Below are 14868 nucleotides of genomic sequence, written 5' to 3' on the forward strand. Positions count from 1 at the left end.
TCAATGTTCAGGTTACTGCTCTTCTGATTATAATTTAGTTTATTTGCGTGAACATTTATTGAGTATCTACTATGTGTCAGGCTTAATGTTGGTACAATAATGAATGGCACATGGTGCCTGTGTTTAAGATCCTCATATTCATATATCTCTGAGATTCACAGATAGAAAACACTGCCAGAATTGCTGAGTATTAATAAATCCATGATGAAAATTACTTTGATTAGGATTTTTCTTTAGTGAGGGGGTCAGGATCTTCATAGCAAAATCAATAATGTAATAAATATCTAGTTACTGCTCACTATTCCCAAATGGCCACAAATTGTATAGAGCGATGTTAAAAGAGGCCATTCAATGAAAATGGAATGAGTTAGTCAGCTGTGCTTACTACAGTGAAATATTATCTTTTCTTATGAGTGCAGGCATTAATGTTTATCATAACATTGACCTACATTACCTGATAACTGATAAGAGTCTCATTTGAGCCTCACTACAGTCTGAGGTAGAGTTAGTAGGTGAGAGGTTTTAGTTGCAAACAATCAAATTCAGCTTGACTAGTTCACCAAATACACAGACATATAAATGGTATTAGAAAAATTCTTTGAGAGGGCTGATTCAGACCCAAGGCTAAGTCTCTGGGAACCACACTCAAGAGCAGTCCTTGGAGGTGGCAGTGAAGAGACTTCCTTTATGCCACTGTCCCAATGAAGATGAAGTGCCAGCAATTCAAGCTTTCTGTCACTGTCATGGCCATCAATACCCATTTAACTTTCATGTCAGGAATTCAACCTTGTGACCAAATAATTGGTATGTTTAAAGTCAATGGTATCATGTAATCGTAAAAATAATACAAATGTTATCCTATTGTCATCACCCCTTCAGCTCATTCACTTGCTCTGCATCCTGTATTTCTGCCTACTTGAGTTCTCCAACCACCAAATCATGAGCTTTCCCAGGATAAGGAGGATTATGTTTGGATGTTGGGGAATGTGCTGACCATTTTGGAGGGTCCTAACTTATGGAGATAGGGTGGTCTTGGGTAAAGAGCTGTGGCGGGCCAGAGGCAGTGTGAAGGCTGGCAGGGAGCAGGGTCTGAGAGCTGATGGATAAGAGGAGCAGAAAGAAGATTGGTTATAACAAAGGAAAAAATTATTAAGATCTTTGCTGTAGTGAACACAGCCTTAATATCAACTCATGTTACACTAAAATCATCAAATAAAAATGAATATTCTTTAGTATTTTCATGTCTTTAGATTAGAGATTATATTCTAGGATTATTTTCAACAGAAATGACAAAAAAAAATTCAGAACTGTAAGTAATTTCTGGATAAGAGTGATATCTAAGAGGCAACTCCTACTGAGTACAACTTCACTGATTCCATTTTGCCATACATTTCTTTAGGGTTCATTTGTATTTGTCCACTCATTTGATGATTTCTACCTGCGTTAAGGTACTATACAGTGATTCAGGCAGTTTTTAATAATTGAGAGAAAGATTTCTTTCACCAGTGGAAACCACAAAGTTCCCCCTCCCACCCTTTAATGAAAAGACTTCAAATAATAATATGTTTCAATGACTCTTTTTGAAAAGAATGATATCAACAAAATGATTTTGAATTTTTCTGCATACTATAGGAATATTTCTCAAGAGAAAAAAAGCATGTGACTTTATACAAAGGAGAATCTGGGAATCAAAATCATGACTCCAAATAAAGTACTTATGTATTCTAAGAAGACAAGAAAAATACCATCAAATATGTTTGTGGTAAACTTGTATTTAGGTATGTAAACTTATGGAAGAAACCCATGTAGCTGTAAGCGCACATTGGGGCATATTTTAAAAATTGCATTTATATTTATAATTTATGATATTTAGGAACTAATTATATTGACTGACATTAATTCAAAGGTTATTTTTCTTCCTTTGATTTAATATATTTGAGTCTTAATTATAACTTCTTTGGTATTTTTTTGGTCAGAGATTCACTTCCCCAATTACAACATTGTTGTTTTGGAGCAATGTAATCAATTTAATGATAGCTTAGTTTATGGCAATTTCTAGGAGAGTATTGTAGTGAAAATTAGAAGTAGAATATGTGTGTACTTTCCTTGTAGTTTTCTGTAAGGATGCCAGGATTTTATAAGATGTTCAATGAATATTCCAAGCTATTTTAGGTGAAAAAATTTCCAAACTACATGTGTAGAATATTTCCTTTTGTGCAAAATGGAGTAAGGTAAACACAAACTTATTGGTACTTGATTTTTTTAAATGTAGACGTATTCTTTAGAAAGACACACAGACATAACAATGGCAGTTGTCCTATTTGAAGTTGTGGAAGGGGTGGGGGACCAGATGGATTGGAGACATGACTGGGAGGGAGATGTTCATATTTTTTACTTTTGAACTTTGTGACTATACTATTTGCTAAAAATTATTAAAACAAACAAAAGCAAACATTTTTGATTAAAATGAGTAATTACTCTTGTGAAATTGTTTTTATAAGCAATAAAGTGGTAATTTTTAAAATTCTCTTTATTCATATTCTTTATACCAAGGCTTTCTAAATAACCAAATCACAACATCTGGGGCATAAATTACAAATAAATTTTACTGTAATTACTTTTCAGTCAGCAATTCACTTGAAAAACTATAAATTTCCTGTGAATATCCATATGTCCAATTTTACAAGTCCATAAATTTTGATGACTTTTTCAGAAACTTTGGCATTAATGGTCCACAGAGGAAATAAAAAATATTGAAAAGATTAAGAATTAAGTAAAGGGAACAACCAAGTACATGAGCCTCAAAAGTAGAACACACACACACACACACACACTCTCTCTCTCTCTCTCTCTTTTTCTACAAATGATAGTGTTTGGGGAAGTTTTCTAGATTGCTAGTTTGAAACAGTGTCTATGAAAACCATGAAGACTTCTTTTCAGGGCCCATATTGGTCTGTTTTAGTCAGCTTTTTCACTGCTGTGACTAAAAGACCTGACAAGAACCATTTTAGGGAGGGCTCATGGTTTCAGAGGTCTCAGTTCACAGACAACCGGCTCCATTCCTTGGGGCTTGAGTTGAGGCAGACCATCATGGTGGAAGAGTGTGGTGGAGGGAAGCAGCTCACATGATGATCAGAAAGCAGAGAGGGACCCCCCGTTCTCCAGATACAAATATATACCCCAAAGCCATACCTCTGATGCTCCCCTCCTCCAGTCACACCCTACCTGCGTTCAGTTACCACTCAGTTAATCCCATCGAGGGACTAATTAACTGATTGGGTTAAGGGTTAAGGCTTTCATAACACAACCATTTCACTGCTGAATGTTCTCATATTGTCTCACATGTGCACTGTTGGGGGACACCTGCTATCTAAACCATATCATGGTTTAAAGATCCCTTCCAGCTCTGCCAGTCAGTTGTTCCATAGCAAGAAGGATATAGGAAAGCAAGAAAACAGAATCCAAGACAAATCTTTTTAAAGCAAGTTTCAAGAACTTGGGGTTGATTAGCATGATCATTCTTTATCAGGACATCATTTGACCTGGTCAGCTTAAACAAGGAAAATGATATTAAACATATCATAGGATAACTAGTGTAAACAGAAGGAAGAAATTCTTGATGATAAAAGTGCTAATTAACAAGACAATCAGTAACCTGGCCATCTTTAAAAGCAAGATCAAAAGTTCCTTAGGTGGTTTAGGCATTTGTTCTTTTTGTGAGCCATCAGTAAATATCTCCATGGGTCGTTTAAGAAGTGCCACAGATAAATTATCAGTTCATTGTATGAATGATTCAATATCTAAGTAAGGTTTTTTTTTTTTAAGTTTCATATTTTCAAGCTGTGGACCTTAATGGTACTTTTTAAATTTTGTAGATACTTTGTTTAAAGCACTAGTTATTGTAGTCACAGTAGCTACTTTGGATAGTTTTAGGAATGACTCATTTAATGTTTGTATTTAGTGCAAATGAGAAAGAATTTACAAAATTAGAAATCAACATTCATTTAAATTTGCATTATGTTTCATAATTTCCCTTATAACCAACCACCTCACTCTTTCACAGTATTGTATGCCTTCAAAACATGTATTTGACTTGATAGCTTTTATGATTCCTAACATATTGCCAGTACTCAGGGTAAAAATTAATCCTGTAATCAAGCTCAAAATTATCAAATTCTTCCAAGAGAGAACAATGTGTACAGTAAGCACACACTCTCAGCTCAGAATATCTTTAGCATAAAATGGCTCAATAATCCAGACTGGCAAGAAATTGATTTTAGGCTTTGGCAAAATTTTATTCCTTAAAATTTATTATTTTTGCAGTTGACTTCTATTTTAAATTACTTTCAGTGGTGCTATATGTTAACACAATTTAGTTACTGGGAACCTACTGTATCAGTGCTGTTCCACATTTTGAAAACTGAACAATTTTACAGATCATTAATAGTATATTATTTTGCTGCATGATTCTTTTGACTTCATAAATAATTGCAAGATACGGAGAATCCTGGAAGTTTACTAATGATTAGAGATTCTTAAGCAGGAGGGGATATTGAGAAGTTTGCTATCAACTAGACATTTCCCTCAAGTGACTGTAATATCGAATCATCCTGGACAAGCATACCCAGTCTGTTATACAATTTCTCCACAAGGAGATGCCACAACTTGTTTAAAAACTTGTTTCCATGTTTATCAGCATTCACTATGAATGTAATCAATCTAAATCTCTTAGGCTACATTTCAGGATTAGATTTGTTTGTTTAGTAAAGTAAGGGAAGAAAATGGGTCATCTTGTATGTTATTTCCCTTAGCTTTTTATTTGGAAACATTTCGAGACTAAAGGAAATGGCCATTTGTAGTCTCTTATCCATGCTTTTGCCACCCATGTGTTTTCAGTTACCTATGCTCAACAGTAGTCTGCAAATACTATATGGAAAATTCCAGAAGTAAACTATACCTAAGTTTTTAACTGTGTATTGTTCTTACTAGCATGATGAAATTGTATCATTTGGCTCCATCCTACCAAGGATGTGAATGATTTCTCTGTCCAGTGTATCCACAGTGTATATGCTACCCACCCATTAGTCACTTACCAGTAGTTTTGGTTATCAGATCTACTAGTTATCAGATTGACTAATGATATCACAATGTTTGCGGTCAAGTAATCCTTACTTTACTGGCCCTAAAGCACAAGAGTAGTGATGTTGGCTATTTTATTGTAGTATATTGTTATTTTTGTATTTTATTATTGTTAATATCTTACTGTGACTAATTAGTAAATTAAACTTTACCATAGGTATATTTGTATAGGAAAGACATAGTATATATAGGACTCATACTATTCATGATTTTAGACATGCACTGGGGATCCATCCCTGAGGATAAGGATAAAGATAAGGGGGCGCTAATGTATATACTTCATTCAGTTGTTAGCATTTTATCACATTTCTTTTCTTCCTTCCTTCATTCCTTTATTCTAGTCTGTTATTCAAAGTTGCAAACATTATGGCACTTCTCTTTTACCTACTTCAGCTCCTAAATCCTAAGAATGAGGACATTTTTCTATGTAACTAGAATGTCTTTCTCACACCTAAGATATGTTAATTCAATAACATCATCTATTGTACTGTTTCCATACAGCTTTTACAACTATTTTAAAAAGTAATATCATTAAATTTGATTAAGGTTTCCCCCTCTCTTTCAATCTGGAACATTTGCTGGTCTTTTTCTTATTTGTTTTTAATGACATTGACTTTTTTTTTTTTTTAAGAGCACAGACATATTGTCTTGTAGAATCCCTATATTCTGAAATTTTTTTCTAATGATTAGACTGAAGCTGAGCATTTTTGGCAAGATGCCACATAGATGATGTTGGTATTTTTTTTATTGTATCATACTGAGACAATGGACAATCAGGTTGTCTCACTGTTGACAATGCTAAATTTGCACATTTGATTAAGGTTTTGAATGTGAAATTACTCTGTTAATTTCTCTATTAAGAAATGAAATTTTGTCTTTGTAATATATCACCTGTAGGATATTATGCACTATATTTATTATCTCTGAACTTTTCACCCATTTGTTTTGGCGTCTGATGACAATTCTTGTCTGGGTCATTTATTACTTTGGTGAAGGAAATGGTGTTTTCCTGCTTTAGTCCTTCCATCTGCCTTTGTCAGCAAATATTCTTCTGCATTTGCATCTTTGTTATAGTTGAAGTTGGGAGATCAGCCTTTTTCCTTCAGGAAATACCTGCCAGTGGTAGTCAACTTTGCTATTTGGCTCAGATGGTCAGCACGTGCTGCTGAGGAAGCCAAGGCCCTGGCTTCACTGCTCATCTGGGGCCAGTTACCCGGGCTCTGATTCAAGGCCATGGGTATAATTTTCCTTTTCCAACTCAGGATTCTGTGCCAGTGGCCACCTGGGAAACAGGGCATCTAATTGGGCTAGAGCTGTACAAATGTTTCTAATTCAAAACACAAGCTTTATAAATAGTGAATCATCTTTTATGTCATGTGGAAGATGATGATTATTATAAAAAGTCTGTATTTTCCAACTCACTTCGTTAGGTCTTTATAAAAACAAACAAACAAATACTTAAGGATTTTTGTGAATAGCTTTTCCGTCTCTGGCAAGTATTCAGGAAAAATTACCTTAAGTAAGAACCCTGGTGAAAGCAATTAAAATGAGAAAAATATTTTTATTACTAAAAATGATGTAAAATATATTCTAAAAAAAGAAATTTTCAGATTACAATAAACAGAAGGAACCTGTTACCAAGAAACTTACTGTTATATATCCTTGAAAAATTGTTTATATTTTTAAATTTTTTATTGACATAAAATTGTACATCTTTATGAGGTACATTGTAACATTTCAATCATGTATACAGTGTGTAATGATCAAATCAGGGTCATTGGCATATCCATAATCTCAAACATTTATTATTTTTTTGTGTTGGGAACATTAAAAGTTCTACTAGCTATTTTGAAATATACAATTAATTATTGTCTGCTGTAGTTATCCTACTATGCCATAGAATATTAGAAGTTATTTTTCCTATCCAACTAAACCCCTGTACATATTAACCATTCTCTATCTCCCCTTTCTTGAGGTCCTTCCAAGGTTCTGGCAACTAGTATTCTGTACTCCACTTCTGTGAAATCAACTTTTTAGCTTCCACATGTAAGTGAAAAAGCATGTGGGTATTGTGGGGATAGCTCAGTGGTAGAATGCACACTTAGCATACATGAGGCCCTGAGTTCTATCTCCAGAACAGCAAAAAACAAAAACAAACAAGCAAACATGAGGTATGTGTCTTTCTACTCCTGATTTATTTCACTTACCATAAAATTTTTTTTTAAAACAGAACAATGACAGATATGAAAGAAAAAAAATTTGAAAGATCTAAAACAAACAAACAAACAAAAAGCAAAAACAAAACCCCCGACATTATCTGAATAAAATAATGACAATAGTGTCATGTTAGGGTTGAAAGGCCAAATCTGAAATACTGGGTAATAGTAGCCTATAAGTCTAGGAAGGAAATGATCAATGATAATGTGTTTTAAAGGCCTTTTATCATTCATGGATAATTTAACATTTGACTTGGTTAACTTAAGCTAGCATGGTAAAATATTAAGGGTAATCACTAGAAGAATAAAAATCGGGTACGTAAATTCCAAATCAAAGTATGCAAAACAGTGCTTTAAAGAAAAAAAAGTGAAACAAAAACTCAATAAAAAAAGCAAGAAAAATGGATAAGTGAGATTAACAAAAAATAAAATGGTAAGAGGAAGTTCATATGTGTCAATAATTGTAGTAAAGATAAATGGACTTGTAACTCATTGGTTGATTATATAAAAGTATCCAGCTGCAATGTGTTTACAAGAGACCTGCCAGACACTGAAGATTGGATAAGCCTTTCAGGTAAACGCTGTTTCTTTGAGACACATCTAAAGCATTAGGAGACACAGAGGTTGAAGTTGAAAGGGTGGCAGTTATCAGGCGATGACTAATGAAAGAAACCTGGTATGATGGTTTGAGAATTAGAAAAAATAGAACTTCAAATCAAATGCCTAATATATTCAGAAGGTCACAACCAAATAAGAAAAGTTTGGTTTCATCAAGAAGAATAGAGTTATTCTGGATGAGATAGAGGAGAGTGAAAGGAGGGGAGGGGGATGGGTGTAGGAAGAACGGTGGAATCGGTCTGAATTATTACCCTATGTGCATTTATGACTGCATGATTTGGTGTTATTATGCATCATGTACAACCAGAAGAATGAGAAATTAACCTCTATTTATGTATGATGTGTCAAAATGCTTTCTACTGTCATGTATAACTAATTAGGATAAAAAATATTTAAAAAGATTGCTCTGAAATAGAAAAAGTAAGATATAACAATTTTAAATATGTGTGTAACAAATAAAATCACTTCAAAACATGTGAACTAACAAACCTACTAATCATAAGGAGAGATTCAATATCCTCTCCCATTATGGATAGGAAAAATGGGGGAAAATTAATGTCTTACAAGATTAGGACAGACAAATACAAACTTGATTTAACAGACATACAGAATTTCTATATTTAACATAAGAGAACACACATTCTTGTCAAGCTTTTATAAATAAGACATTTATAAAAATTGATTATGTACTGGGCAAAGAAGCAAAATTTCTATCACATTTCAACGTTATTGTTTTAATCCAAACCTCTGGCCACAGTGCAATTAAGACAGAGCTTAAAAACAGAAGAGTGGCTGGGTGGGGTGGTGCATGCCTGTTATAAAATAAAAGAATAAGAATTGGAAAGGAGAAAATAGTAGCACATGTACTTTGATTAAAATTTCCAGCTAAAAAGAAAATATTTCAGATTATATAAAAGCATCCAGCTGCAGTGTGTTTATAAGAGACCTGCCAAAAGCATAAAAGAATGAAAAGTTGAAACAAAATGTTGAGGCATAAAAGATTACTACTTAACAAGTTTCAAATCACTAGAAAATTGTACCAGTTCAAAATTTCTACCAACTTAAAGACAAAGCATTTGTAGATATGCACAAAAGTATGTAGAGAATTTGCTAAATCTATTAAAGTGGAATATTTTAAAATATTTCTTTTAGTAATTGACAGATAGAATATGTTAATAAAGGCTCTTTGGAAAACCATTTGACATTTTAATGACTTGTGCTAACCTCCTGACCCAGGACTTCCATTCCTGCTCCTCATGTGAACCAAGATGATTTGATCAGCAATGATTGTAATTGTAAAATGTTTCAAGCAATCCACCAATTGGTAGTGGGCATTGGATGACTTAAAGCATTTTGCTGCATTGTCGTAATGTAATCATATGTGATTCTCTTCATAAAGAGTAGTGTGAGATTAATATACAAAAATATTGGGAACAAATTGTGAGGGACACAGAACTGGTGCACACCTGGGAGCACCTGGAAGCATCTGAATGCTTATGTTTTATCTTTTAAGATAGGAGCAGGCAGCAGCATGAGTTCTCATTATATATTCTGCTTACATTATAAATATTTTTGTACTTAATAGCATAAATACTCTGATGTGAATAATACAACTAAGATTGAGCACAGAGGAGTGGGACTTTCAGAAGCAGAACAATTTGGGTTGGGGAGGGTCTGAGAAATTAGGAAATAAGAATTAGATATGTTAACATGATAGTTTTCTTTTTTTAAATGTGTACAGATTTAGAAGATGTTAAAAAAATTAAAAATATGTATGGGCCTCTGCAACTTCTTCAAATTCTTAATGTCCTTTAATTTGGAGTAAAAATTATATCTGTCATAATGGGTTATCAGTATTAAATAAATAGGTGTTGATTCCTTTTTTCCCTTCCTAAGTTCTTATTTCTTTTTTTCTGTGTCATCCTGATCTTTGCACTTATGACTCATTAGAGCTTAGATAATCATCTGTCCTCCCACCCTGAATTTGCTGAGTGAGTGGGGTGGAACAGTTCAACCTGTGCATACTCAGGGCTGAGGGAACACACATTTACCTGTGATAATACCCAGGGATCCAGAACAGATAAAAGTCATATTCCTGAGTCCAAGCAAGGAGTCTCTACTGAATAATTGATGAAAGGGGCTGGGTGGAAAAAAACTAGGTGTAAAGAATGCTGTAAAAAACCAGGGGTAGATGTGAGTGTCTATGTGGGTGGAGAGCCAGGCAGTGATTGAGGGGCCCGGAAAACAGATTCAGAAATCGTAAACAGGGAAAGGTAATCGAATTGGATAAATTTAGAGAACACAAGGCAGTACTTTTAGCACTGTTTGGTAAGAGTGAGTTGTGATTATTTTATAGGAGTCAAAAAATAATGCTCAGTCCTTCTGTTTCATCTTTTAAAATATTGTTTTTATTTTCTGATTTCTATACCCATAATATTTCATCCACAGGTCATAATAGGAAGTTGAACTTCATTAATGAATGTGTTACTATTCTAGAAGGTTATCATTTGCATGATGAAAATGGATAATTTTGGCAGACAGCAAATAAAACTCTGGTCATTGATTTCTTTGCAAGAGGGGAAAAGTCAATTTTAGGTGAAAGGAACATTTTAATCATAAAGCAGTGAGTACAAGTTGCATTAAAATTAAAGAGCTAAAACATTAGCTTTATTTTTGGATTTCTTAATATCAGTCATTTTAATTCCAGTCCCCATACCCCTGATGTTTTCTGATCACGTCCCTAATGATTCCTAACTGTCAAGCCAGGGAAAAATATTAGGACAGGTCACCTTTTAGTGGATAAATAAATAGCGTGTGTATACTCAGCCAACTCAGAGTACGTGGAGGATTACTCTGTGTTCCTTTCTCTGCAAAACAACACACCACCACCACCAACACCAAGCTAGAGATCACCTTTGGTCAAATGATTAAAATCTGAGTTTAAAAACACTTGAAAAAAAGTGTCTCACTCAGATAATTACTAAGCAACCTTAAGATTAACAGATCGATAAGATACAAATAAGTGTTTTCTTTATCACAAAGTTAAAATTGAATGCCTACTGGATCAATAATAAATCTAATAACAATATTCTTACTGAATCAGTGTGGGATGAGAACAATTAAGAAGATTAATTTGCTGCCATCTAGGAGTACTGTTGGCCACCCTTAGCTTCGCCCACCCTTAACTCTTTTCCTTTTTCTGATCTTACAGTAGCAGATATTTAATTGTATTATTTATTAATTTAAAATTATTATTTTATTTACTTTAAATTATTAAATATTCAATTAACAAATTTACTTTAGTTTATTTAAGATTATTTATTTGAACATTATGTTGTTACATGTATACAATGTATAATAAATCAAGATAATAAGCATTTCCATCCCCTCAAACATTATTATTTCTACTCTTTTAGCTGTTTTGAAATAAAAAATAAATCATAACCAATCATTTATCTACTGTGCTATGGAAAATCAGAGCTGATTCTTCCTTTCTGCGTTTTGGTTCTCCTTTTTCTAACTTTTTTTCTGTTGTGTCTGCATCGTCTTCCCCAGTCTGTAGTGACCAGTCTTCCATTCCAGTCTTCCATGAGATCTACTTTGTGGTTTCTGAAAATGAATGAAAATATATGGGATTTTTCTTTCTGTTTCTTGCTTATTTTGGTTAACATGATGACCTCCAGTTCCATTCTTGCTGCTGCAAACAATAGGATATCACTCTTTTTATGGCTGAATAGTATTCCAGTGTGTGTGTGTGTGTGTGTGTGTGTGTGTGTGTGTGTGTGTATACATCACATTATCTTTACCCATTCATCTATTTATGGACTTCTTGGTTGATTCCATATCTTGGCTATTATGAATTTTGCCACAAATAAAAGTGGGAGGGTAGGTATCTTTTGTATATAATAATTTCATTTCCTTCAATCTTACCCAGTAGTAGTAGGATTGTTGGATCTTATAGTAGTTCTATTTTCAGTTTTTAAAGAAATCACCATACTGTTTTCTACAATAGCTATACTGATAAATTCCCTCCAACAGTGTATAAGGATCCCCCTTTCTCTATCTCCTTGTCAGTGTATACACACACACACACACACACACACAAAGATATATATATATATATATATATGAAATGAAAAAAAAATATATATAAAGATATATATATCTTTGATTTTTGGTTACAGCCATTCTAACTGGCATGAGATAATATTTCATTCTAGTTTTAATTTGCCTTTCCCTGATGAATAATGGAGTTGAACATTTTTTTCATGTATCTAGTGGCCGTTTGTGTGTCTTCTTTGGAGAAATGTCTATTCAGAACTTTAGCTCATTTAAAAGTTGAATTATTTGTTTTCAGGGTGTTAAGTTTTTTTAAATTCTTTATATGTTCAGGACATTAGTCCCTTGTTGGATGAATAGTTTGCAAATATTTTTTTTTTTCGTTCTGTAGGTTAGGAGGCAATTTAGTAGTATAAAAACATGTGGGAAAGTATTGTCTTATAATAAGAAAGAAAAAGACATCTGTTTTCAGATCTTAGTTTTCATGGTGGTTTGCACAGTTGTCATATCAGATACCAGCTCTGGTTTGAAGAGGTTGTGAAGGCTTGGTTAGCTCTCAAGAAAGGTGTAAGAATTGATTAAGATAAAATTTGACCTCTGGAGAACTTTTAAAATTATATGTACATTTCTCTTAATGAAGTTCAATTTAAACAAATGAACCACAAAATAAACACCAAATTTTGGAATTGCTGTGAAGCAGTAAAATATATGAGATTTATGTGGGACTTAGAAGCAAAAATTTTGTTTAATTAGATGCTGAAATGACTTATGGATAAATTAGATTTTAAGGACAATAATCATATAAATAGTCATGTGACTATCACAGGCTTACTCCTCTGCCTCCTGTTAGAGGTCATTGTTACTGAATATTTATGGGATAGGTCTTGATATTATACAGCTCCTTAATAACAAGTTCGTATTTATACATAGAAGAAAAAACTCTTGTTAGTAGCTGCACTGTAATTTTTGGAACTATTTTGAGTAAATTCTGTTCAACTGTCTTCTATAGATTCAACGATATATAAGAAAACATTTTAAATGCACAGAAAACATGAAATAAACTTAGTAAAATCAACACAATAGTATCTCACCTTAACATCAGTGGTAAAAGGGCAAAAAAGGTTTTGCTTGTTTTAGAAGTGAACTGGTTGATAAACTTAATATCTCATCATTAGTATGATTTACACAGTCTGGGCTGGGGTCTGGAGTTCATGTGTTTAAGTCCTCCATGTGATTTTAATGGGTTCTCAGTGTCGACAAGCACTGGGCTAAACCAATAATAACTCCTGGATGCTATTTGACTGTCCTCTGTTCTCTCCCATGTGAGAAAGCAGAAACCAGGGTTTTTCTTAAATATAGGGATGTGGGGCTGGGGAGATAGCTCAGTCAGTAGAGTGCTTGCCTTGCAAGCACAAGGCCCTGGGTTCGATCCCCAGCACCGCCCAAAAAAAAAAAAAAAAAAAAAATATAGATGTATAAGAAATCTCTACACTGTAATTAACTGGGGAGCTTTATAAATACTGATGTCTGAGTTCTGGGGTGAAGAATCACTGCCATAAGAAATCTAAGAATGAGACAGTGAGATAAGGATAATTTAATACTTAATGTAGTCTAATTTGTATTTTTAAAAGTAAATCCTCTGAAAACTAGTATTAAGTTGAATCATATGAAAATATTTTTGTGTAAATAAAAAGTCATATCAGCAAATATGAATCATTAAAAATAACTTACTGCATATTCAGAGTGACTGCAATATTTTAGCACCAATGCCAAGAAGAGCCACTCTAAAACTTATTCATTTGTAAAGTGAAAGACTGTCTTAGGTGAGGATTATGATCATGTTGCTGATAATGGTGATGATGATGCTGGTGCCAATGATGATAGTTAACATTTATCAAGCACTCCCAAAGTGTCTGGTTATATGTTAAATGCTATACACATACTGTTTCATTACTCTTCATCTAATACCCTATTACAGGCACTAATACTACAATCCCATGCATAGATGGGGGAACTGCATCAGAGGGAAGACAAATAACTTACCCAAGACCATGGGGTTATTCTGTCAAAGAACTGTGATTGACTTGAACTGCCTAAAGGAGGATTGTGTTTTCAACCCCTGTAAGAAGGCACCTCTCTGAGGACTGTGGCGAGTCTTTCCAGGGCTCAAGGTTATAGTTCCAGGTCAGATAGAATAATGTTCTATTTCCTTCTGGGCCTGTGGAGACAGTTTGTCACTGCATCCTGATTGGTTGAATTGTAGTTTGCCTCCTGCTCTCATCCAGGTCATAGAAATCACCCAGATGTGATCTTATCTGAAGTCACGAAGGGAATTCCCCAGTGTTTTCCCTTTTCTTAAGTGGGTAGCAATGTATGTGACACTGGGTTAAACAATGGTGATGAGAAGAGTGATGAAACAGTTCTGGTCCTCGAGAAGTCCCAGCCTAGTAGGAAAGAAAAATAATATGGTGGATAATAAGCTCCATTTGTTTTGTAAACAAAGTCGAATCATGATAGAATAGGGTGGAATAATTCTTCCTGGTATACAAGTGTGAAGGATTGTAGAAACTTTCACAGGAGGAACGTTTTTAGAGGGCACATTTGAAAGAAAATGCTCCAGGCTTTCAAGAATGGAGGGATGGAGGGGTGGGGGGAAGGGGAAAAATAACAGAATGAATCAAACAACATTACTGTATGTGGATTTATGATTACACAAATGGTATGCCTTTGCGCCATGTACAAACAGAGAGGCAACATGTATCCCATTTGTTTACAATAAAATAAAAAAAAAAAAAAAAAAAAAAGAATGGAGGGATGCTCTGGCAAGCAGAAGAAA

Source organism: Sciurus vulgaris, assembly GCF_902686455.1.
Source record: "Sciurus vulgaris genome assembly, chromosome: 14".
Classification (NCBI taxonomy): Eukaryota; Metazoa; Chordata; class Mammalia; order Rodentia; family Sciuridae; genus Sciurus; species Sciurus vulgaris.